We start from the raw sequence: 24,848 nt of genomic DNA, 5'->3' as shown, positions 1-24,848 counted from the left end.
ATGAGCCATTCATCTGATAGTGTACAGCTGACCTTGTGGAGAGAGCAGAGCAGTTGAGCCCAGAGAGAAACAAGCCCTGGGAGGAAAATGGTAATTATCCCAGCCTACAGTTGAGATCAGAAGAAGCTGGGACCAGGGACCCTTAAGAAGAAGAGGAAGGCTAGACCCTTGCAGATGTCAACAGTCATCTTGCCCCAACATGTGGAAACAGACTTTGGTGAGGGAAGTAACTTATGCTTTATGGCCTGATAACTGTCAGCTTCTACCTCACATGAATACCCTTTTTCAAACCCAAGAGATTTCTGGTACTTTGCATCAGCACCCCTTTGGCTGACTGCTACAGGTAAAGCTAGATTTTTGGAATTATTTTGGGGTGGTCAGTATCAGAGCAAAAGATTTTAAACAACACCTCTTTTAAATTCCCTTCCAACTCTTAGCTACCCATAATTATAAACTGTGTATTTCCCCCATGGGCCTGAAACTACTGCCTACCTAGCCCCTTAGACCCACCTACAAAAAATATGTTTAATATGTTTAATGAAGTGTCAAGGAAGAATTTTCAGAGTCCTATTCAGCACACTATTGGAGTAAATCAGATCACATTCAAAACAGTCCAGGAAAGTGATTGTCACTGGAAAATGAGAGCTTTGCATGGTAGAGAAAAATCCGACTAGTTGAAATCAACAAGGTCAAAATAATGCATTGTACTGAGTCAAATAATCGTAATCAACTTCTCCATCATATGGTAATCCCAAATCAGTATTATTACTGTAATTAAACAATTCTTGTCTTGGAGGATAAACAATTAGTTGAGATGAAAGGAAGGCCCCCATGTGGCCTCTTCAGGGATAAACAGCAACCTCCCAACATGGCTACCTTTGTTTAGTTATTTTCCTTGTTTGTTCCCTCTGCCTTTATTTTCACATATTCTTCTCTCTCTCATTCACTCTCTCTTTCTTTAAAGACTTCCCTGTCTTAGTGATAAAAAGAATAAGAAGGAAAGAAAAAGGAAGGGGAGAGGTGGGGAAGGGAGAGAAGAGCAGGGGATAGGAAGGAAGGGGAGGGAACGGGAAAAAAAGATTATGGCTATAAAGTATAAATGAGCAACTTGAAAATCCCTTCTCATTTTGCCAGGATGACAGATAGATTGGCCAAAGTGTTCTAGGGGTAGAGGAAGAATGGGTAAATTAATAACACATCGTGATGAGTATCTTAGATCCTCTATTACAGCTTTATCAATTAAAAGACTTTAAAGACTGCCTTGTCCCATTGTAAATCTGCTTGTTCTCCTCTTTCTACTCAGAATTTATAACTTAATGTTATTCCTTTAAGTTATTTTCCAAGATTATTTTTGCATCTGGCTTTTTATCTTGAAACTAATTACATTTTTCATTCAATTACATCCAAAATTTTTTTTTTAAAAGATTTATTTATTTATTTAATTTCCCCCCCTCCCCTGGTTGTCTGTTCTTGGTGTCTGTTTGCTGCGTCTTGTTTCTTTGTCCGCTTCTGTTGTCGTCAGCGGCACGGGAAGTGTGGGCGGCGCCATTCCTGGGCAGGCTGCTCTTTCTTTTCACACTGGGCGGCTTTCCTCAAGGGCGCACTCCTTGCGCGTGGGGCTCCCCCACGCGGGGGACACCCTTGCGTGGCACAGCACTCCTTGCGCGCATCAGCACTGCGCATGGCCAGCTCCACACGGGTCAAGGAGGCCCGGGGTTTGAACCGCGGACCTCCCATATGGTAGACGGACGCCCTAACCACTGGGCCAAAGTCCGTTTCCCTACATCCAAAATTTTTTATTTTTTTATTTTTATTTTTTTAAAGATTTTTTTTTTTTATTTATTTCTCTCCCCTTCCCTCCACCCCCATTTTATGCTCTCTGTGCTCACCATGCCTGGCACATAGGTGCCCAATGCAGTTTTGTTGCATTCAAGTGGCCAAACGGGTACTAAACAGGACATGTTTGCATATATTGTTTTTCCATAGTCTAAATTTAAAAATTTTGGGGGAAGTGGATTTGGCTCAACTGATAGAGTGTCCGCCTACCTTATAGGAGGGTCAGGGTTCAAACCCAGGGCCTCCTGACCCATGTGGTGAGCTGGCCCACACGCAGTGCTGATGCGCACAAGGAGTGCTGTGCCACGCAGGGGTGTCCCCCCCATGTAGGGGAGCCCTATGTGCAAGGAGTGTGCCCGGCAAGGACAGCTGCTGTGCACAAAAAAAAAAAAAGCGCAGCCTGCCCAGGAGTGGCACTGCACACACTGAGAGCTGATGCAAAACTGCATTTGGCACCTCTGTGCCAGGCCTGGTGGGCACAGAGAAAGAAAGGGTTGGCTCTTCAGATCTACTTTTAAATTTAATTTCATTCATTAGTTTTCTCTTGAAATTGTATTAAATTCAGTTGCTCTTTTGAACTCTCATACAGACATAGTCCAAGATCAACGATGTTACCCATGATGCTCTTTACTGACAGAGAATTTACCAACCACAAGGAGCTAGAAGAGAAGGGTCTCTGGTAGCCCCAGCTGGGGGTACACTTTAGATTGATTTTCATTAAAAACTTTTTTTGAGATTTACTTTTGCAAATAATGCTTATTCAATTTGATGTACTTAGGATTTTGCTAAATTTTCCCGTTTCAACCCTAAATTCCTGTTCTATGTCAAACGATCTGATTTTGCTTAACTTCCCCTTCACAGTTGCTCAGATGTTTTCTGAGGAAGCATTTAGGGCTCCTTCATTTACTTTTATTAGAGGATGACAGAGCATGAACTGCTGGCCCCAATTCTAACTCCCTAACCAGTTCCACAATCTACCTTCCCAAAGAGTGAGCCTTTATGCACTGTATTCTACACCAGGTCCCACTGACTTCCTTTTCTAAAGTCTCACACCTCCTCCAAAACTTTTTTTTTTGTATTTAATATCCTGTTTTTCTTAAACCACTAATATAGTTCAAAATGTTTCCTAAGCCTGTAGCATATGGAAAGAGAGTCTCAAAGGACATCACACAGATTCTTTGAACACAGTCAAATCTAAAGTGCAATAACTCCAGAAACTTACTCAAAAGCACCACTGAGCCTGGATCCTCCCACTGCTCAGAACAGAGATGGTGCTGCTCTGGCTCAGCAGCACTTTCCTTCCAATAGCACAGTTATTTTGGCATGTACCTCTACTGCCAGACCTTTAAGCCTCTTGACCGCCATCTCATATTTTCCTTCTCTCTTGACTATTCTATAGCTACCAGGAACATCCTCTCATGCTCAGCTTTGAAAATATGTATTGAATGGAGAGAGCAGGCTATTAGGATTCTGACATTATCATCAGATTAAGAAGCACTAATCACAAGACAGATCATGACGGGACTACCTTCCTCTTCAAAATGAACAGGTGCCCTGAAAGAATAGGTGTCTCAACACAGATGAGGGTAGTTGAAGAAAGTTGGTTGTGCCCCAGTACCACCAAGCAGAGATTGCAAAAGCCTTCCCCTAATAGGAATTTTTATGCTAACCAGGCTCAATGCTGAGACTAAATCCAAATAAAGTCTGAAATCCCAGGCCCCCCAACAGTGCAAAACACTCTCAGCCTTGAAAGAAAAGGACAGAACAGTAAGCTGAATGCTGCCAGCTGTCAGGTTTTGTTTTACACATTGTCGCAACTGCCACTTTAAAAATCATTCAACACCTTGAAAAATGATGACAAGGATGGAGATTTCCTAGAAAAGAGCTCTAGAGCAGTCTGCTAAGCAGTTAATTTCTTCCTGCAGCTGATATTCACCCAGCCTACTTTGCAATTTAAGCCTCCGAATGTATTAAATGAAGTGAACTGCCCAGGGAATTCTACTATTACCTTTTACAAACAACATAAATATTAACAAAGCTTTACTGTTACCATTAAGCTGTACTACATGCTAATATAGTAATTCCCACTGATAAAAACATTAATGAACAAGTTTAGAAACTTGTACTTCAAAAATAACCTAATTCTTCTTAAGACATTTCTTTCACCTGCAGATCTCAAAACACTGTGTATTCCCCAGTTACTGGCAAGGCTGGGAATAGAATCAAAGCATCATTTAAATGGTAGGTGAAAGAAATGTCACAGAGCATATATGTCAAATTGATTTTCAGAAGTACGTGGATAGATTCATAAAGTGACTTTAAAGTTAAGAATCTGTTGAAATAGCTACAAATAAATCAAAGACCAACAGAGAAAATTCTTTGGAAATCCTGACATATTGTACATATTTAGATGATCATAGTTGTCAATGTTAATGAAAAAAGTAATAAATCAGAAGGTTGGCATTGATGAGTGAGAAGAGGCTTAACAATGTAAATGGAATCATTCTTTATCTTCCTTCCCCAACAAGCAAACTCAAAAGCATCTCCTTCTGCCTGACAGACAGACAAGCCAGCTTGGAAAACTCTCTCTATATACCCCAGGCACCAAATAAGTTTGGACAGAGCAGAGCCTCCTTAGACTAAAGATTAGTCCATAATTCTTCCCATCAAATTAGGAGGCATTCATGGTTCTAAGGTACTAATAGGCATCGTTTTGAATGTCCCAGCCTCAGTAAAGGAAGACCTATGATGTCTTTTCCACAGGAAAGTCTTCACGTGAGAATTATGATCATTACTCAGGAGTCAAGTCAGAGGGACCAGATGGCTTCTCTCCTGAAATGATTTTGACAAGTCGGGAAACGAGCATGGAGTCCATCCATTGCAGAATATGATTTTATGTTGCCCTATTCTTCCCTTTACTGTATTTAACTGCAAGATTAAAAACATTGCTCTATTGTTCCCTCCTTGGGAAGAAATTCCACTTACTTGACATGGTCATTAATTCCTTTTTTACCATAAATTATTTACAATCAAATGATAAAATATTGGTACTAGAAGAGGTTCTGTTAATTTTGAAGCAAGGATTGAGAGTCATTTCAATGCCTCTGTCACTCCTATGGTCATTTTATTTGTTCTTAATTTGAGGATCTGAATGACCATTTAGGATCCAGAAGCTTTAAAAAAAAAAAAGCAGATTTTCTTTTCTTGGGATAGGTCATTAGAATAGCCCCAAGATGGGCCCATGGTCTTCTGCAACTGTGCAAGCAAACTGATCACCAAACAACACACATGACCAAAATGTTCCATTAAGTTCATTAGTTTCTTCCTTCAGGGTTATGCTCTCTGGAGTACTATTTATTCCCTCATCACTTGCTATGGAAGACAGTTAACCACCTGCAGTGGTCTGCAACTCATTTGATATTCAGTTCATTGTTTGCCATTGTAATTCTGGATCTTGGTTCTTGACTGGGAGTGATTGTGCCTTCTCTTTCCTCATAGGACAACTGGCAGTGTCTGAAGACATTTTAGATTATCAAACTTGGGAGGCACTGCTAGCATCTAGGGGTAGAGGCCACAGAGGCTACCCAAAATCCTATAATGCTGCACAGGACAGCCCCCAGAACAAAGATCAATCCAGCTCAAAACATCAACAGCATCAAGGTTGAGAAACGCTGTGTTAGATGTTCTCTAGAGCCAGACTTGTTCATATTTGGTGTACAAAGTTACTAGCCTGAAAAGTTACCATAAACCCTGAAAGAACAATTCAACTATAAGTAAAGGAGTAGGAAACAGATATTCTTTTGTGGTGGGACAGGAATGTCACCATCCATTCTGTGAAGGACAGGAATATATATCACTAATCACTCTTCTAGGAAAATTAATTTCATTATTTTATTTATTTGTAATTATTCATATGCAAATTAAATGCCCTAAAAACAAGAGACACTGACAGGTTAATTGCTTCCATTCCTCTGGTCCAACTATACAAAACCAATACTGAGGAATCATAAAGAAGGAAAATAGCCTCTGAGAAGTTCAGCCTGCTCTGTGAGGCTGGACACATTAGCATCCTCTGAATTTTGACTTAGAGAATGACTGCTAATATAACACGTGTACTTAACGTTCAGTGATTTAATTCCTGCTGTTTAAAAATAGTCTCTTAAGAAGAGGCTGGTGCTTTCATTTTTTCCCCCTGTTCTTCCTAAAAATAAAATATAAATGAGCCATACGTTTCAGGCAAATTGACTTAGAATTCAGAAAAGGTAAAAAGAACTCTCCTAAAGAGTCAAAGCTCCCAAATTAAAATAATTTCCCATCCCTTGTCTGCATCAAACCTTTCTAATTAAGAGATACTTGGTCTCAACATCCAGATTAAACCACCAGACATTTATCTTATTCTTGAATCCCTTCTCCATGACCAGCAACATATTTATCATTTATGCTACTGTGTATGTAGGTTTAGACTATTTATACAATTCTGATTAGAACATTCTGTATCCTTCTTGAAATGAAAAGCTTTTCAAAAGCAGACTGTGATTTTTTAAAATCATCTCTCACTCTGCTTTTTCAAGGATAATGTTACAAATACAATACACAACAATGTTAGTTGATAATTTTTATTTCTGAATGAAAATGATGCTACGTACATAATTTTAGGCACATGCCTCTGCTTCTTAAAGCACTGTTCTTATTTATTGTTGAGTTTGAGGTGCAATTGTAATGTTCAAGTGCCTAGAGAAGTTGGAAAGACGGATATAAAAGTGGGAGACAGAGGTCAAAGTTCTAGATTGTCCCAGATAGTGAACTGAAGCCACAAGAGAAGACAAGATGACTGAGTAGAAGGATATTTACAAAGAGGAGCCAAGAAACCAAACAGAGTGTAAAATTAAGAGTCAAAAGGAAGAAACACCATAAAAGATATGTAAGCATGGCAGAAGCAACTGGTGTTAACATTGCTTGGAGATACACAGTATTCTCAGGTGTTATATCAATTTTTCAATATGGAGCCTCAATTCTAGGGTCTCAGAGTGGCTCTGTGGGAAAGCAGGATTAAGTTGAGGGAAGGGATAACCATTGAACCAGACAGATGGGCTGCACCTGCTTCACCACTTACTGTTTCTATTTCCATGTCTCTAAAATGGGAAGAGTTACTTATAAATAACTGTTGAGGTAACATACATGAAGAATTATAAATTAGCAAACATTGTGTAGTGAGGTCTATCATCACATAACACAGAATGAGCAGGAAAAATATTATAGAAATATAAATTGCAAATTTAACAATAATTTAATAACAGCAAAAGTAAAAATTTATTAGGAACATTCTTAATCTAATGGCAGTTTAAAACTTCATGGTCTAACCACTAATTCCCAGTAAATGCACGGTCCTGTTGGCAAAGTTGGGATAGGATCAAGATTAAGTGTTGCTGGGAAACGGACTTGGCCCAGTGGTTAGGGCGTCCGTCTTACCACATGGGAGGTCCACGGTTCAAACCGCAGGCCTCCTTGACCCGTGTGGAGCTGGCCCAAGCGCAGTGCTGATGCACGCAAGGTGTCCCCCGCGTGGGGAGCCCCATGTGCAAGGAGTGCGCCCCATAAAGAGAGCACCCCAGCGCAAAAGAAAGTGCAGCCTGCCCAGGAATGGCGCCGCCCATACTTCCAGTGCCGCTGACGACAACAGAAGCGGACAAAGAAACAAGATGCAGCAAATAGACACAGAGAACAGACAACCGGGGGAGAGGGGGAATTAAATAAATAAATCTTAAAAAAAAAAAAAAAAAAGATTAAGTGTTGCAGTTGGTGGCCTCCAGTAGGTGGGATGGAGAACCATGCTCAGGAGAAAAAGCTATGAAACCCAGGAGGACTGAAAGTAAAGTTCAGGGCCAACCCAAACCAATCATGGATGTGAAGGGCAAGACAATAAAGTAGAGAGAAAATAATGTTAAAAATTAACACTTAAAATGGCTTAGAAAATTCCACTTGGAAACAAAATTCTGATCCTATTTCAAGAGATTGCTCGAACATCCATGTGTTCCAGTTTTTAGTAGTACAATCTGCTTTTGGACCCTTACCAACTCCAGCTTTCTCCAACCCTGCAAATGCAGTATCGATTCCTAGAGGAAATCAATCCTAGCTTGAAGTTAGATCTTTCATCAAATCCCCATTTTTCTCCTCAAAGCCAAAGATCTTTTTTAATAAAAATAGTTACCATGAAGCAGCAAATATTACAAAGAGCTAGAGCTCTGCCCACATCAGCATGGCCTTCCACCAAGGGAAAAGGATCACCAATTCCACACCTGGTCTGCAGTGGTCTAATAGAGAATATTCATACAGCTAAATTTTGAATTAGAGGTTAGAGAGCTTTTTTTTTTATTTGGAAATTTTTACTTGAATATGTAGAATTTCTAGCTGAATTTCAGAAAGCTCAGAATTTCAAATTCTGAGAATTTGAATGGAAGGAAATATATATTCAGGGGAAAAATTGATCAAGTGGAGCTTCTATTTCTGTGTTAAAGAGGCATAAATTAAGCTAGAGCACTAATTTATCTTATTTATCTTTATTTTCCATCTGCACACATAGTACCCACTACCTCCTTTCACCCCATCCAATGTCATTATCTTAGTGTTTTCATCTACACCTTTATGTTTGTTCATACAATATATTGGCATATTTCTATATACATATATATAGAAATATAAACATATAAAGGCTCTTTGTGTGTGAACTTGAGATTATAAATTGCTCTTTTCATTTAAGTGCAAATTCACATTACTTTCAGTGCCTATATAATATTCCAGTTATCCATCTTTTTAAACAATTCTGCCTTGCTTCACAGTTACTATATTGATTCAATAAGAGACAATTTCTCTCTACTCTATTTGTCCTTGGATGTTGCTTGGTAGACTGTCCATTCCCGGGTAGTTTCCCATTGCATTGTATCTGGTAGTTGTACCCTTCATGTTGCAGATAATCCAGAGACAGAAGAAGGAATTGTTAAATTGGGACTGGATACCAATCTGTGCTCTCCTAGAATGAGATTATTCCCTTTCGGATCTTGTTAAAGTTAGTTGTAGAGTTGAACCTTCTGAACTTGCTGTGGAAATTGCTCTGGACATGGATATATGATGTTCCCATTAATAAGGGAAAAGCAGTCAGGCAGGAATTTTAAATATTTACTTTTAAACTTCATCCTGGAATTGGGCTAGTTTACCATTTTGGTAGCTTTGAAAAATGCTGCTAATATACCCTCAGCTTATATATCTCAAGCCCCAACTCTCAACTCACTGTTCTAGATCCTTTAAATACCTCCAGCACATATTGATTCTTAAACCTTACACAGAATGCATAAGCAATGAAAGATACATGAATAAATGGACCCTCCTCAAACTTAAACACTTTTGTGATTCAACGGACTTCATCAAGAAGATGAAAAGGCAGCTCACTCAATGGGAGAAACTATTTGGAAACCACATATATGATAAGGGTTTGATTTCCATTCTATATAAAGAGATCATACAACTCAACAATAATAGAGCAAGCAATCCAATTTAAAAAAGGACCAAAGACTTAAATAGACATTTCTCCAAAGAGGAAATACAAATGGCCAAAAGCACATGAATGTTCAATATCACTAGCTATTAGGGAAATGCAAGTCAAAACAACAATGAGATACAATGTCACACTGCATGGAATGGCCATTATAAAACAAACAGAAAAGAGTAAGTGCTGAAGAGGATGTGGAGAAATAGGAACACTCTTTCACTGTTGGTGGGATTGTAAAATGGTGCAGCCTCTGTCGGAGACAGTTTGGCAGTTCTTCAGGAAGCTAAATATAGAACTGCCATATGATCCAGCAATTCCTCTACTAGGAATATATCCAGAAGAACTGAAAACTGTGACATGAACAGACATCTGCACATTGATGTTCATAGCAGCATTATTCGCAATTGCCAAAAGATGGAAACAACCCAGTGTCCATCAACCAATGAATGCATAAACAAAATAGGGTGTATATATACATACATACACACACACATATATATATATGATGGAATACTATGCTGCAGTAAGAATAAATGAAGTTAGGTCACATGATAGCATGGATGAATCTTGAAGACATTATGCTAAGTGAAATAAGCCAGACACAAGAGGGCAAATATTGTATGGTCTCACTAATATGAACTAAATATGAAGAATAAATGCATGGAGTTAAAACCTAGAGTATAGGTTATTAGGAGATAAGAGAAGGGCTGTGAAGGAGTACTGATACTTAATGTATGTAGAAGTTTTAATTAACTTGATTATAAAAGTGTGGAAATGGATAGAGTTAATGGTAACACACTATAGTGAGTAGCAGCTGGTTTATAAACGGAATTGTGGCTGAAAAGGGTAGTCTAGGGATGAAAATGTCAATTGAAAGAAAGCTAGAGAATAATCTAAGGACTGAATAACACAGTAAACCCAGTGGTGGACAAGAATTGTGGTTAATAGCACAAACACAAGAATGTCCTCCTCTGAACTAGAATGGATGTATGTCACTAATGCAGGATGGTGGGAATGTGGAGAAGCATGGGAAAAATACAATTAATGTAACCTATAGACTATAGTTAACAGCAATACTGTAAAATTCTTGCATCACTGCCAAAGATTTACTGTGTTATTAATAGGAGGGTATGGAAAAAATATACCAAATATATGTTATAGACCATAGTTAGTGATAATAGTCTGAAGATATTATTATTTCATAATCTGTAACAAATATTCCACAACCATGCAGTGTGTTGGTGAAGTGTGTTATATGGGAATTCCACACATGTGCATGATTGTTCTATAAGTTCACAACTTCTGTAATTAAAAATTTATTTTTTAAACATATGTATTTCCAGCACAATAATCTGAGTAGCAGCAATCATAGCAACTAAAAAGCAAAAGTTTTGTTTTTAGTTAAATCTAAGACATGTTCAGAGCTTCATCAGAAATATTTATTCACCCAACCCAAAGGTGGCACATTTCTTGTACTTCATAACTTAGTTATGGCCTAGTTTATCTGTATTAACAATAGTATTCACACAATTATACTATGAAAACTATTAATGCACATCTTTTGACACATGACCTTACATTTCTGATTTTCAATTTTCACCTTCATAAACCTAAAAGTTGGATGAGAATCAAAAATTTCTAAAATTTCCCCAGTTTTGGTCTTTTTTTTTTTAAATTTTTTGTTGTTGCTATTGTTCTAGGTTTGGTATTTTTTAATTAAAAACTTCCATGTCCATATGACCCAGCATTGTATAGAGAAGCACATGTTAGCTGAAAAGAGGCACTTAAGTTTAACCTTATTTTAGTAATTCTCCTAACAAAAATATGTGGCTATATGTGTCATTTAAGAAGGGAAATAAAAGTTTTATATAAACAATCCATTAATAAGATAGACTCTGAGAAAAAATTTCTATATAAACCTTACTTCCAGTCATCAACTCGACAAACTCTTGATCTATACTTAACATCCAAAATTGGATATTTTATAGAATCATTGCTAAAAGCAGATGGAGAGCTATAAAGAAGAGAGCTAAATATCCAGAAGTTTCTAGATGCTAAGTGTATTTGTTAGATCTCAGTTCAGTGAGGCTCGGAGACAGACTGAATCCTAGTCTGTCTTCAGCCCCCTGACTGAGCTGGGGAATACCTTTGGAACTGGCAGAGTTGGGCGGGATTGGAGAAGAGATGGGATGGAAGAGGACCATACTTGCTGTTCTCAGGGTAGGGGGTGACTTTCTGAGGATGGCTCGATCACTGGGGAAGAGAATGTTCTTTAGTTCGACAGGGTATGAAAAGAGCAGGGGCCGGGAAGCATTCTGTGTTTGGACACATAGCTTGAGCTCAGGGTCAGTATGTGACAATCTAACAATATTCCTATTTACAATAACTGCCAAAACACAATTAAATTCAGTAGAGAGTATTTTACAGTGCTATATTCCTCCTAATTTAGCCTTTACTGCTTAATGTACAAAAGTAAAACATTTGTGTTTTTGTTTTAAAACACAGCAGTTATTCAAGGTAAAATATACAACATACCTGTTGCATATCCTCACTGAACACATTACATGTGCACATTACACAGCATAAGAATATAAGTGTTAACACCATAATGTAAAGCATGGAATAAGCGAGAGGCCAGAACTGAAATGTCTACGCTGGTCTCAGCTCAGCCCCTCTTTAGCTGTATAATCTTGGACAAATCTCTTAATCTCCCTGAAACTCATCTCCCCACCTGTAAAATAAGGAAATGTAGTGCACATGGGTGTAGAGATAGCAAATGTAAATGCAAATGACAGTTTAAGAGCACTCTGTAAATGAATTATGGTAGCATGACAATTCATCATGTCATAAGGAGAACAGATATAGCGGATTCTGTGAAAGGATTTTTCTTGTGAGTCCTAAGTCTTCCATGTCCAGCTAACTCTGGATACTCTGACAGTGCCAATAATTAAATTACAGAATTTTAAAAAACATCCATATGACTTTAAGCCAATTGTTCTATAGAGGAAATTATTATCAGAAGAAAATTAGCTTTGGGGATAAAATTTATTTTGAGATGGAAATCTTCATAAAATAAATCAGAACACAATCACCTAATAAACCTACACACTTCAACAACAAAGGAGGAAGTTTAAGTTCAGAAAAACGTAGTTCTTTCAAGAATGCTGAGTAAAACAACAAGTAAATTTTATTAGATATTAACTTGAAATTCATTGCCTAGCACCATTCTGAGCACTGAAAGGGATTCAAAAGAAACAAATGAGAACTCCTGTCCTCAAGGAACTGAGAATCTAAAGAAGAAAGGTGCAAAATATATAAATAAATAAAAAGGAAGATATACATTACAGGAATATATGTATAACCATTTCAGTCTTTTAGAATATATATTAGAGCTCTGGGTTGATGGGGATGCTATCTCATGGAGAAAATGAATTATAAATGAAAACATGACCACAAGTTCTTTCAAATAACAGATAATTTGCAAAGAGATAAGATGAAAGCTAATCATGGTTGAGGTTCAACTGCAAATGTAGAATCATGTCGTGATAAATGATTGTTCAATTATTTAATTAATATTAAATATTTCGTATCATTGCTTACTCTCCTAACTAGACTGCTAGAAAATAGGAGTATTTGTATTTATGTCCCCTAACTAGAAGATATTTGACATCTAATATAACTGCTGGCTGACTGTCTATTCTAATTCATGTAATTTTAGAGACATTAGGAATTTTTATCACTGATTAGAAGGTGATTAGGAGCCAAAGAAGGTTTGTCTTTATGGCAATATTACTTTTCAACCCCCAAGAACAACAGGTATTATTAGAGAATTATTACAGATTCCCAAACCATCCCCACCCTGCACTGACAGTCTTCCAGGACCATGGAGCCCAGTCTCACTCTGAGCTCTACACATAGTACAATGCCTGTCAGTAACTCGGTAGGTGCTTAAGAAAGATTTGTTGGCTTCATTAACTGCTATTCTCCCTGTGTTCTCCTAGTACTTTGTTTACACCATTATTTTATCACATATATTATATTATACTTAGTTTTATATAAGTATAAATTGGTAGACCTGTTATATTGTATATAAGTACAATTGGTAGACCTGTTAGTAGGGTTCATTTTATACTCAGCATTGTATTTATAGCACTAGTATAGTGTCCAGCTGATGCATGGTCAACAAATATTTGTTCAGCCAAGCCTACAATTTTGAAAATTGAAAGCATTATTAAAGACATATGGTAAAGTCATCCACCCAGTTAAGAAATTCTGATCAACATTTGGCCAGTCCCTGTTTAATTCCTCCAGTGGTCACAACTGCATAAGACAGCCCTCATTGTTATAGATGAGGAATAGCCCTGGTTGCTAGAGGATTCTTTCTGAGCTAAAATCATTTTCCTGTGTCTCCTACCTACTGGCTCTAATTCTTGAAGAGAAGAGAGAATTGCATGTTCTACTACCTCTAGAGGGAGTTCTTTTGAGATATAGGTCAGCAATCCTGTCCCATTCAGGACATTTCTTCCCCAGGGTAGGCATCCCATTTTCCTCGAGCCATGCTTACAGTGTGTGGTCTCTGGACCAATGACATCCTTGTCATTCTCTATGAACACACTTCTAATCAATGTCCTTTATGAAACACAGCATCACGAAATGAACACAGACTTCTAGGGTCAGTGTGACTAGCCCAGGATGCATATTACACACCAAAATCCAGGTGCAATTCTTCCATTAAGGCAGCCCAAGATCCTACTTAGGAGAAAATAGAGGAAACATATTTGAACTATATTTTGTGGCGATAGTTAGAAATCAGCTTTCAATGGCATTTTTCCATCATCTATCGGGATGCTATCTGGGTCAGTGAAACTATCTTGGAATATGCTAGCTTTCACTTCATTTAAAACCTCATTTTCTACAGTTTTAAATATAGGTTTCAAATTATCTAGAGAAAAAATACCCTAGTAAAATGCTAAAGCCACAACTTCATACTTCTACCAGAAGTTCAGTATGGTAGGAGTATGGGTGTGCCAGAGACAACTTCACTGAAGGACGTGGTCAGTGACTCAGTGGGAGAAATGTCAGTGACTAGATTGAGACAAGTATTTATTTGGCTATGGCAAAGGTCAATACATAAAGGGTGAGAAATAGTCAATTCAAGAGCAAAAATTATCATAGCTCCTAGAGCTACAAAACAGACCAAAAATAATTCAAAACCACCATCTTAGAGGGTAATAGTATGAAGTGTTCTATGTTAATCACAGGAGGCAAAAGATTACATTTGGCAATTACCGGCAATTTTTATAGATCCCAAATTAATTATGTTCAGTTCTGTCCTTATTACCACAGCAAGTACTCCTGTCAATTTTGAATTGTAGATATTATTTAAGAAGGACAAGAATTTTGGTAGGGAGGGACCACCTTATCTAAATTTGATGTGATAATTTTACTGTTTCTACCTGTTATAGGGGAGCAATCATATATCATGTTCTATGGCTCTCAGAGGAACCATAGATTTAAAACATCTTAAGACATTTTTAAATCAAAAGGGTCTTGTCCTATCTTTACATTCTACTGTGAAAATTTACATGGGTCCTATCTGCTTCAAGCTCTACTGAAATCCAGATCCTAAACTTAGCTTCTATAGTTCTCCAACAGAACTTATAAAATGTTCTACTTTAGAATATATTATATTAAGATGCTTTTTAAATTTTTCCTTCTATTGTAAATGATAGAATAAAACAATGATATTAACAACTTGAATTGGGCTACAGATTAACTCCAAGTCCCGAAAATGCCCCCACATCACATCTCTAGACTCCTTACAAGGGAACTCCAGATTGAAAGCTTTTGGTATTATGGATATTTAGTATTATGAATATTATTTCAGAATCACTTCTTTGGTGATATCTCTATAGAAGAGCTCATGTTTCTAAATAAGAAAATATTTTAGTTGTACTATTGTGTCCAGAATTACAGAGGTGCCAACTCTTTCATGTACCATTATATGATACTTGATTGTTGCTATGATAAATTAATAGATTCTATTTATCATTTCCACATGTAGTCCTTGAAAAAGAGAATGCAGCATTCAAGGTCCTTTCAAGCTGAGACTGTGACAAAATATCATTCACAAAGCTAAAGAATTGTAAAGGCAGTATTTCTAGATGATAACTTGTGTTATATATTCAAAATAGGTTTTAAACTATTAGATAAGCCAATTTTAAAGTATCCATCAGTCTCTTGGACTGACCAAACTGTACTATGTAATATATTTCCAATCAAAATAAGACGTGACACAATTTCTCACACATTATAGTTTTAGCCCATTAAGTAAATTCCTTGATGATCAATAATTATGGCTACTTCTTATTTCCATGAGGAGAAGCTCTTCTGGTGTTAACATTCCCCAGCTACTCTCTGCAATTGCATCCACTTCCCAATACCTCCTACGTCTTTCATCTTGACTCCAAAGGTTTTTCTCCACTCAAAGATTGCCCTCTTCCTGTGAGAATCCTACTCCATTTCTTCCTGGCTCTGCAAGCTGCTCCATTGCTTGCAGTTCCTCTCTCAATCCTTTATTCTTTCTCTTCACTGGCCCTTTCCCTCAACCCATGGACAAGTCCTTTAGCCTTCCTTCAACCCTGCCTTCCCCACAAATTTCTATGACTTCAATATCCATCTCTTCAATGTTTTATTTCTAGACGCAGTAGCTGTTGTCTTTATCTTTTAATTATATATATTCTAGATGTGTGACTGCCCTGGACAGGCTAATGATTTGATGCCCCTTCAAACCATTCTTGTGCTTTCTTTTATGATGCACTGGAGAGGTCAAATTTCTATTCATGCAAACTGCATGTCTCTCTGTAAGTTCTAAATAAGAAATTTATTAGCACACTAAAACTTTACAGTTGCCATTCATTTCACACTTTTCAATAGCCCTAACTAGGTAGCAGTAGCTCTTTGAGTACACACTAAGGACAGAGGTAAATTATGGGTTAAAAGCATGTTCTTTTTTCACTTTCAGGTCAAAATACTACTTCCTTATAGTTTTCTTTTGTTGTTTCACAGACCAGACTACTTTTCAGGAGGCATATTAAAGAAATTGACATTTAGATAATAAAATAAATCCTATTTTCCTTGAAAACAACACTCAGTCAGGCATTTTTGGTTACAGAAATTACAAGTTATGATTAACAACTGACATTGGATTATTCCCTGAGTTGGGACTGTGGCCTCATATTCACACCTTTCAGTTTAGAGTAGTGTCTTAAAAAAGAGCTCTTTTACATGTCCATGCTATATTGTCTGTTAATGCCCAATCAGATATTCTTTTTTCTTATCCTCTTTGATTTTTTGACAACATGTAATATTCTGGAATATAATATTTTTAAAATATTCTCCAACATTTCAGTTTTAGTATTTCAGCAACTATACTTCCTACTAGCTTTCTTCCTACTTCTCTAAACATGGCTCTGTCTCCTTTAATAAATGCTACCCTCATCTCTGAGAGGTACTTATTCCTTGAGTTTTTATTCTTGGCCTTTTTCTTTTCACTGTACCTGATTTCTTTAGGCAAAATCCTCTATTCTCATGCTTATAATTACTGCTTTGATTCAGATGATTCTCAACTGTGTGTCCGCCATCCTGCTTAAACCAAATCTTTATTTCTAACACTTTCAGTGCATTTCTAATGAATATTCATGAGAATTAAATTTACAGTTTTAACCACACATCTTACCTTCATTCTATCATCCCCCTTTCAAATCACTCCTCTTTTTATATTCTCTATTTGGTTAATGGTACCAACTTTCAATCCAGGTATCCAAAACAGGAACAATAGGATCATAGTATACTCCATATTGTCATTCGTATTTCCTCTCCCAATATACATATAAAAGGCAATTCTACTATATTCTACCATTTCAATTTCTTGGGTTGGTTTTCAAGTCTGACTGCCACTGTCTTTCCTTAAGTCCAGTTCTGGTCATTTTTATTCCTCAACTTAGTAACATTTAACAGATTCCGATCTTTCTCAAAATAAAGTCTACATTATTAGGATAACATTAAAAGTCTACCACTATTTCTTTTTAGTTAATTTTCTAGGCTTCCTCCACCCCGTTTTATCCAACCAGGCATCCTACCTCATGTTCTTCCAGGTCCCTCCTTCAAGTGTGGACATACTCTGACCTAACAGATTTTTCTATTTTTTTTCAGTCTCAAATATGCTGGTGCATCCACCTACTAGGCGATATCTATCTATTCATTCTTCAGTGTACTGTTCAAATGGTTAATCTTCAAATGGTTAATCTTCCTCTCTGCCAGACAAAATTAATCATAAAATTTGGGGAGTTTGCCTTTTATTGTATTTTTTAATACTGTGTCTTCTTTCTCTACCATGTTGTCTCCTTGAGGACACAAACAATATTGCATATATTTTTGTACCCTCTCTACCTATCAAAAGGCCCAGAATGTAGTAGGTATTCATGTTTGGTGAATACAATCATAAATTCACAGGACCACAGATACCAGTCTACATCACATAAATCTATCCAATGTCAGTCATATGTCTGCTTCTGACTCAAGTTTTACTCATACTTTATTTATTTAAAAAATATTATTTATACTCTGACTATTCCCCAAAAGGACTTGCTGAAATGTAGAAGGAAAAACACAGGTAAAATAGCAACGTTAAGTATAGAAGAACAAGAGTCATCAATGAATGGGATGTGAAAAGCTAAAATTCGGCCCATTGTGTTCTCAGAGTAACAGGTGGGTGCTCTCTCGTCTTGGGTGCCATTCACTCAAGCACATATACCATCTGGTGTCTTGTCTGCTGAGCTACATGAACTACCCGACTTTGTGTTTTATTTTGTTTTTCCTTTTTTTATCTTTTTTTTTTAAGATACATAGATCACACAAAATATTACATTAAAAAATATGAGGTTCCCATATACCCACTCCCCACACTCCCCATTCCTCCCACGTCGACAATTTCTTTCATTACGGTGGTACATTCATTGCATCCGCCTTTGTTTTACATTTATTCATGCACCACGTTTTTGACTCACATACACTTCCATACTTCTTTATTTGAAATATGCTCACTAAAAGGCAAACTTTGCATATGACACTCCGCATTGCTCATTGAGTAACAGCCAACTTCTCTTATTGAGCGTTTATGTTGACCAACATTCTCTTTCATGTTTACTACTTTAAAATAAAATGGAAACATGCTTTTTAAATTTTTCTTCTCTTGGGAATTTTTTTCCTTTGTCAGATTTGTTTTCACAAAAAAATGAATGATATTAACTTTATCCTGCCATATTTCTCTTCAGATATGTTGGACCATTTTACTTCTTACCAAAACAAATGTATTTCTAGTTATTCAATGGTAGTTAAAAAAAATTAAACTTCATTATGACATGGCAGGAAATCATGAAGGATAAAAATTGGAATGCTAAGTCACTGGAAGTCTCAATATTTTTCTCTCTATTCTTATACTGGAGGTGACTCTTGCCCATTACATTTACTTAGAAGTATCAATTGAATGATGCAGGTGATTAAGGAAAGATAAGTCTAGCATTAACTAATACTTAAGGTCTGTTTCTCTGGAATTGAAAACAATGTCTATCTATCTCTGTACCCATTCATCCATCTAAAATATTCTATCATGCTAACCATATCTACACTGATTTACCACTTCTTGTGTACCCAGAATTCTGCTATGTCCTTTGCAAACATTATCCAATTTCATCCCTAAAGCAGCCCAGCATTAGTTAGTACAACCCCTGGTTTACAGATAAGAAAATGGAGGCTTAGATAGTCCTAGTTTTCCTGAGCTTCCATTTCAAATATCACACAGTGGTTTGGCTTAAACAACAAGAATTTATTTTTTTAGGTTTGTGGCTAAAAGCAGTCCAAAAGCAAGGCATCAGCAAGGTGATGCTTTCTTTCCAAAGTCTGTGACATTTTGGTGCAACTGCCAGTGATTCCTGGCTTGTATCCCTGCCTCACATCACATGGCAAGGTCCTCTCTTTTCTCTTCTGGGTTCTGTTGACTCCTGGCTCCCAGCTCCTTCTTGTGGCTTTCTCTCTCCCTGAATATATTCTGTTTTAAAGGACTCTAGTAATCTGGATTAAGACCCAATCTTGTTCACTGAGGCCACACTTTAACTAAAAACAGTATCTTTAAGAGATCCTATTTCCAATGGATTCCCATCCATAGGAATGTGGATTAAGGACATATCTAAATTGGGGTATGTATTAGTCAGCCAAAGGGGTGCTGATGCAAAATACCAGAAATTGGTTGGTTTTTATAAAGGGTATTTATTTGGGGTAGGAGCTTACAGATACCAGGTCATAAAGCATCAGTTACTTCCCTTACCAAAGTCTATTTTCACGTGTTGGAGCAAGATGGCTGCTGATGTCTGTGAGGGTTCAGGCTTCCTGGGCTCCTCTGGGCTCAACTCCTCTCTTTTCTCCACAAGGTCAGGTGTAGACTACGAGGCTTTCTAGACTTTGCCTCTTTCCACAAGGTCAGCTGTAGACTATCAGGTGAATGGCTCTGTCTCTCTCCCTCAGGTTTCTGCCATGTCTAAGGAGCTGTCTCTACTCCTCTGTGTTCTTCTCCTGGCTCAGGTCCTCTTTTTCCGGGACTTGCTTCTCTTTCCTCTGTGTGCTTACTTCCTGGGGCTCTACCTTAAGACTTCAGCATCAAACTCCAACATCAAAACTCTAACATCAGAAAAATCCTCAATTCTACCCTTTGCCATGCCTTTTATATGCCCTAATGACATGATCCAATCAAAGCCCTAATCATAACTCAATCACACCCAGGTACAGACCAGATTACAAACATAATCCAAATCTATTTTTGGAATTCATAATCATATCAAACTGCTACAGGGTAAATATTTCAATCTGCCACAGGTAGGTTAAGAAACCTCCCCAGGATTACACAGTAAATAAGTGCTAGTGCTGGGATTTTTGCCACAGATTTTACTGATTCTAATACTTTGCTCTAAACATAATAGCTTTTCTATATTGAAGACTAAACATAGCACACCTCTGTTCTATGTGAGCAGAATATTAAAATATAAAACATCCTCCTCAGTTGTTAAGTATATTTTTAAGCACAGTTTTAAATTTATTTTGAGTCTATTTAAAAATTATATTCTCAAGACTCTCCTGAATTTTATCTTTTCTCCTTTCATTGACTCCCTCCTAATATCCCTTTATTTCCTACCCTTCCTTTTATTTTGAGGGAGGGAAAAAACCTATTTCTCTTGGCCCCATTTTGGATGGTTATATATCCCAGTGAGATTTAGGAATCCAACCTTGCCCTGAAACCTAGACCACACAGAAGAAGACAAGGCTCTTCAGAGGTCTTCTCACTCCACTCTCACAAGAGGCTTTGTGGACTTTCTGGGTGTTCTTAGATTTCTAAGGACGAAATTCTTACAAGACACAACAAGTTCTGTTTTCCTTATTTCTTCAGTTCATGCAACCAACAGTAATATTAATAACTAATGTTATTATTTACATTACTTACAATGTGCAGGGTTCCATAAAGAGAATTTCACAATCTTTGCAACTTTTATCCAGACAGTGAGTTTATAGCTTAGGATAACTATTATCCCCATGTCCAAAATGAAGCAAGGTTAAGAGAGGTATGATGTAAAGAGAATGAGAACCTCTATTTTGTAGCCCTGTTCAGTATTCCTTCCTTCCATTACCTGTTGCTACTGGTAATGGTAGGTAAAAAAGATTCTAAAGTTGAAATTAATCAGAATTCCCTGGCAGACAGCTGTCTTTTCCAGAAAACCATGTGTTCTCTTGGCCTCTAGGTCACTGCTTTCCTGGTTTTCCTCCCTCTTTCCAGTTTCTTCTTCTCAGCCCCCTTTTCTGGATTCTGTTTCTTGATTTAACCTTCAGTCTACTCAGGGCTTGGTCACACTGTAACAAAAGAGGTTCTGTATTCCCATCAGCTAAATGTGTGGTTTCTAATGACAGGAAGAAGGGTTAAAAAAAGGAATAAAGAGGTTTTTTTCACAAAGATAATGCACTTTTAAACACAGAAATGGTTACAACAAATAGTGGGTTTATATTTATATATAAGTCCATGTCTGGCAACTGAACATGGCACCTAGGGGACTTACATTTGCCCTGAACTCTCCCATCTCTGCAACACCCCTAGTTTTGGGAATTCATAGAGAACACAAAGCTCCCACAGCTCCTTGGGGTTTGAGATAGAGATGCTGAGAGTCCAAGAATTGGTTGACAGAGAAGGGGCCGAGAGGCTCTGAAGAAAACCATAACTCACTCTTCCAAGCCACTCTTGACCACCTCAGGAATCTCTGGTCCCTTGGGGAACATGTCTCAGCCCTTGTCCCCTTACAAATAAAGGGATGTCTGATCCCCACCCAAATCTCCTTCCTCTAGTATTAGGAAAGAAATGAAGTGAGTCCATTTATTTTAGAGGAAGGAAAATGGTTCCTGGGCCTGGGGCATGTGAGAACCTCTGTTCCTTCGCAGGCAAAAGCAGAACAGGATGCTGGTTGCATTAGGATTCTCTCCTTTCTGGTATCTGGTGGGGCAGGGGGAGGGTCAGCCTCTAGTCTTGTATCAGCCCAAACTTTAAGAATGAGGAGGGTAAGGAGAGGCAAGTGCCCACAGTGGACAAGTCTCATGAAGCTAGAGCAAATCCCTCCCTTAGCACCGAACCCCAATTTTCAAAAGCTATGCTTGGGAGGGGAGGCTGCTGGATTACACTACTGGCTCAGTATTCCTCTGCCAATCAGAGGGCCAATATTCCTTTTGAAGAGGAGTTGGAATAACTGTGAAGGAAGGTCATGCCTGAAGTCCCAAGAGATGGGGACAAGGCTTGTTAAGGTAGGAGAGACCTTTTCCCACCAAGAAGAAAGTGAGAAAGAAGGCAACAGAACTACTTTCTCTAGGAGCGGAGGACTTGGCCCAGTGGTTAGGGCGTCCGTCTACAGTTCAAACCCCAGGCCTCCTTGACCAGTGTGGAGCTGGCCCATGCACAGTGCTGATGCACGCAAGGAGTGCCCTGCCACGCAGGGGTGTCCCCGTGTAGGGGAGCTCCATGCGTAAGGAGTGTGCCCCGTAAGGAGAGCCACCCAGCGCCAAAGAAAGTGCAACCTGCCTAAGAATGGCACCTCCCACATGGAGAAATGACACAACAGGATGATACAGCAAAAAGAAACACAGATTCCCGTGCTGCTGACAAGAATAGAAACAGACAAAGACGACACTGCAAATAGACACACAGAACAGACAACCGGGTTGGGGGGGGAGGAGGAAGGGGGGAAAAGTAAATAAATAAATACATCTTAAAAAAAAAAAAAGAACTACTTTCTCCTCTACCCAGTGGGTGGGTCTCTCTAAGAGCTGGCCAGGTGCTCCACCTGGATGGTGCTGGTGGCATGGCGACAGTGAAGCAGGTATCTTTATGATGCTCCATCATGTTATAAGGGGTCAGGTCAAAGGAACACTGGGGTAAAGGGTGGGAGTTGCTTTCCCCATCACCCCACCCTGGAAGTGTGGTGACTGTGGCTGCTGCTGCTGTTGCTGTTGCTTCCATGCTTGGGAGACCTGGCGCTGGGCTTGGGCTTGACCTTGAGCTTGAGCCTGGACCGCTGCTGCTGCTGCTGCTACCTGCACTTACTGCTGGAGGTCAGGAATGTTGTGTTTGCACAAAGGTTTCATAGGGTAGGTTTCCCATGTATATGCCTGCATACAGATTGTACCGATGTCCACCTTGGCATGCTTCACCATATCTGTAGATAGGGGCACTTCGAGTCAGCTTATGTCTCTGTACACCTGATGGCAGTCATGGCACTTGAAGGGTTTATCTTTGTTGTGCTGCTGCCTGTGAGACTGCAGATTGGAGAGTTTTGCAAAGACTTTCTCACAGCCTGGGTGTGCACATTTGTATGGTCTATCACCGGCATGGATTCAGGTGTGCTGCTGAAAGTGGGTGAGCTGGCAGAAGGATTTCTCACAGAAGTTATTATACAACCGGAGGGCTTGCCCCTGAAAGGATACAAATGTGCTGAGCCAGGTAGGAGCTGTTGGCAAATGTCTTGGAGCAGCATGGGCACTTGTGGGGCTTGCCATCTTTCTGATGGTCTTCATCATCCTCGGGGGAGAGGAAAAAAGAGTCATTCATTCATGCCTTTCTCTGGCAATGGCTGGTCCTTCAGCTTGTTGATGAACATTGTATTCTCAATCTGTCCTGAGACCATGGGGATAGAAGGCCAGAAGTATGGGTTAAAATTGAAGTGAGATTCTTCCATTCTACCCTCTCTCTCTCTTTTCCTCTTGCCACCTGATTCCTTCTCTTTTCCAGGGCTCCTGAATTTTCCAGCAGTGATGGCCGTGGTGGCGCCAGAGCCAGACAGCAGGAGGGGCAATATGTGCCAGAAGTGGTGCTTCAGCTAGTGCTCCCCACGCATAAAGAGTTTTAATTTTAAATTTACCAAATGAATTTTGGGTTGACAGTGGGCATGATCCGAGGTAAACTTCAGGTAAACTGTTTTAGAGTGCTGGGAAAGGCTTTATCACATGAGAACAATGTCAAATCATCTTTCATTTATTCATTAAGTACTTATTGCATGACTATGCCAGGTACTACACTAATCACTGATATACTAAGATTAAGAAGGTATAATTTTACATGGGAGGTCCGCAGTTCAAACCCCGGGCCTCCTTGACCAGTGTGGAGCTGGCTCATGCGCAGTGCTGATGTGTGCAAGGAGTGCCGTGCCACGCAGGGATGTCCCCGCAAGCCCCACGCGCAAGGAGTGTACCCCATAAGGAGAGCCGCCCAGCGTGAAAGAAAGTGCAGCCTGCCCAGGAATGGCGCCGCACACATGGAGAGCTAACACAACAAGATGACACAACAAAAAGAAACACAGATTCCCGGGCGCTGACAACAACAGAAGCGGACAAGGAAGATGCAGCAAATAGACACAGAGAACAGACAACCCGGGTGGGGGGTAGGGGAAAGGGGAAAGAAATGAATAAATAAATCTCAAAAAAAAAAAAAAGAAGGTATAATTTTTGTGCTTAAGGAGAGTCCTCACAGTCTAACAGAGGATATCAACAAGTAAACAATTACAAACTAAAATAGAAAGTGTCCAAATTAGAGTTTTATAAAAGATAGATCAAGAGCACAAAGTAAGGAGAGGTTAATTTACATAGGCTTCCCTAGCCCAGTGCAATCCCAGTATTTGGGAGTAGGTCTTGAAAGACTTCAGGAAGAAGGTGGCTCAACTGGATCTTATAGGAAGTAGCAGGTAGAACAAGTGAAAGGAATTCCAGAAAAAGGGAGTTAAATGGGCACTTTGTTAATGTATCTATTATTGTGCTAGTTATTCCAGGAAGAACATGTGTTGGTTATTCTTGTAAGTCCTATCTTTACTATTAAGTTATATGAGAGTGAGTA

At 38.7% G+C, this 24,848-nt stretch overlaps 1 protein-coding gene and 1 pseudogene across 1 annotated transcript in view; both read right to left on the bottom strand.

Annotated features, from left to right (window-relative positions):
* FGF14 (fibroblast growth factor 14) overlaps positions 1–24,848 on the bottom strand; it is a 721,002-nt gene that overhangs the window by 517,202 nt on the left and 178,952 nt on the right. The gene's annotated exons all lie outside the window — the stretch shown is intronic.
* On the bottom strand, positions 22,520–24,137 carry LOC101444249 (zinc finger protein 384 pseudogene; annotated as a pseudogene).

This window comes from Dasypus novemcinctus, chromosome 15 (genome assembly GCF_030445035.2).
Source record: "Dasypus novemcinctus isolate mDasNov1 chromosome 15, mDasNov1.1.hap2, whole genome shotgun sequence".
NCBI classification, from domain to species: Eukaryota; Metazoa; Chordata; class Mammalia; order Cingulata; family Dasypodidae; genus Dasypus; species Dasypus novemcinctus.
This window is presented reverse-complemented; position numbering and strand designations above follow the sequence as displayed.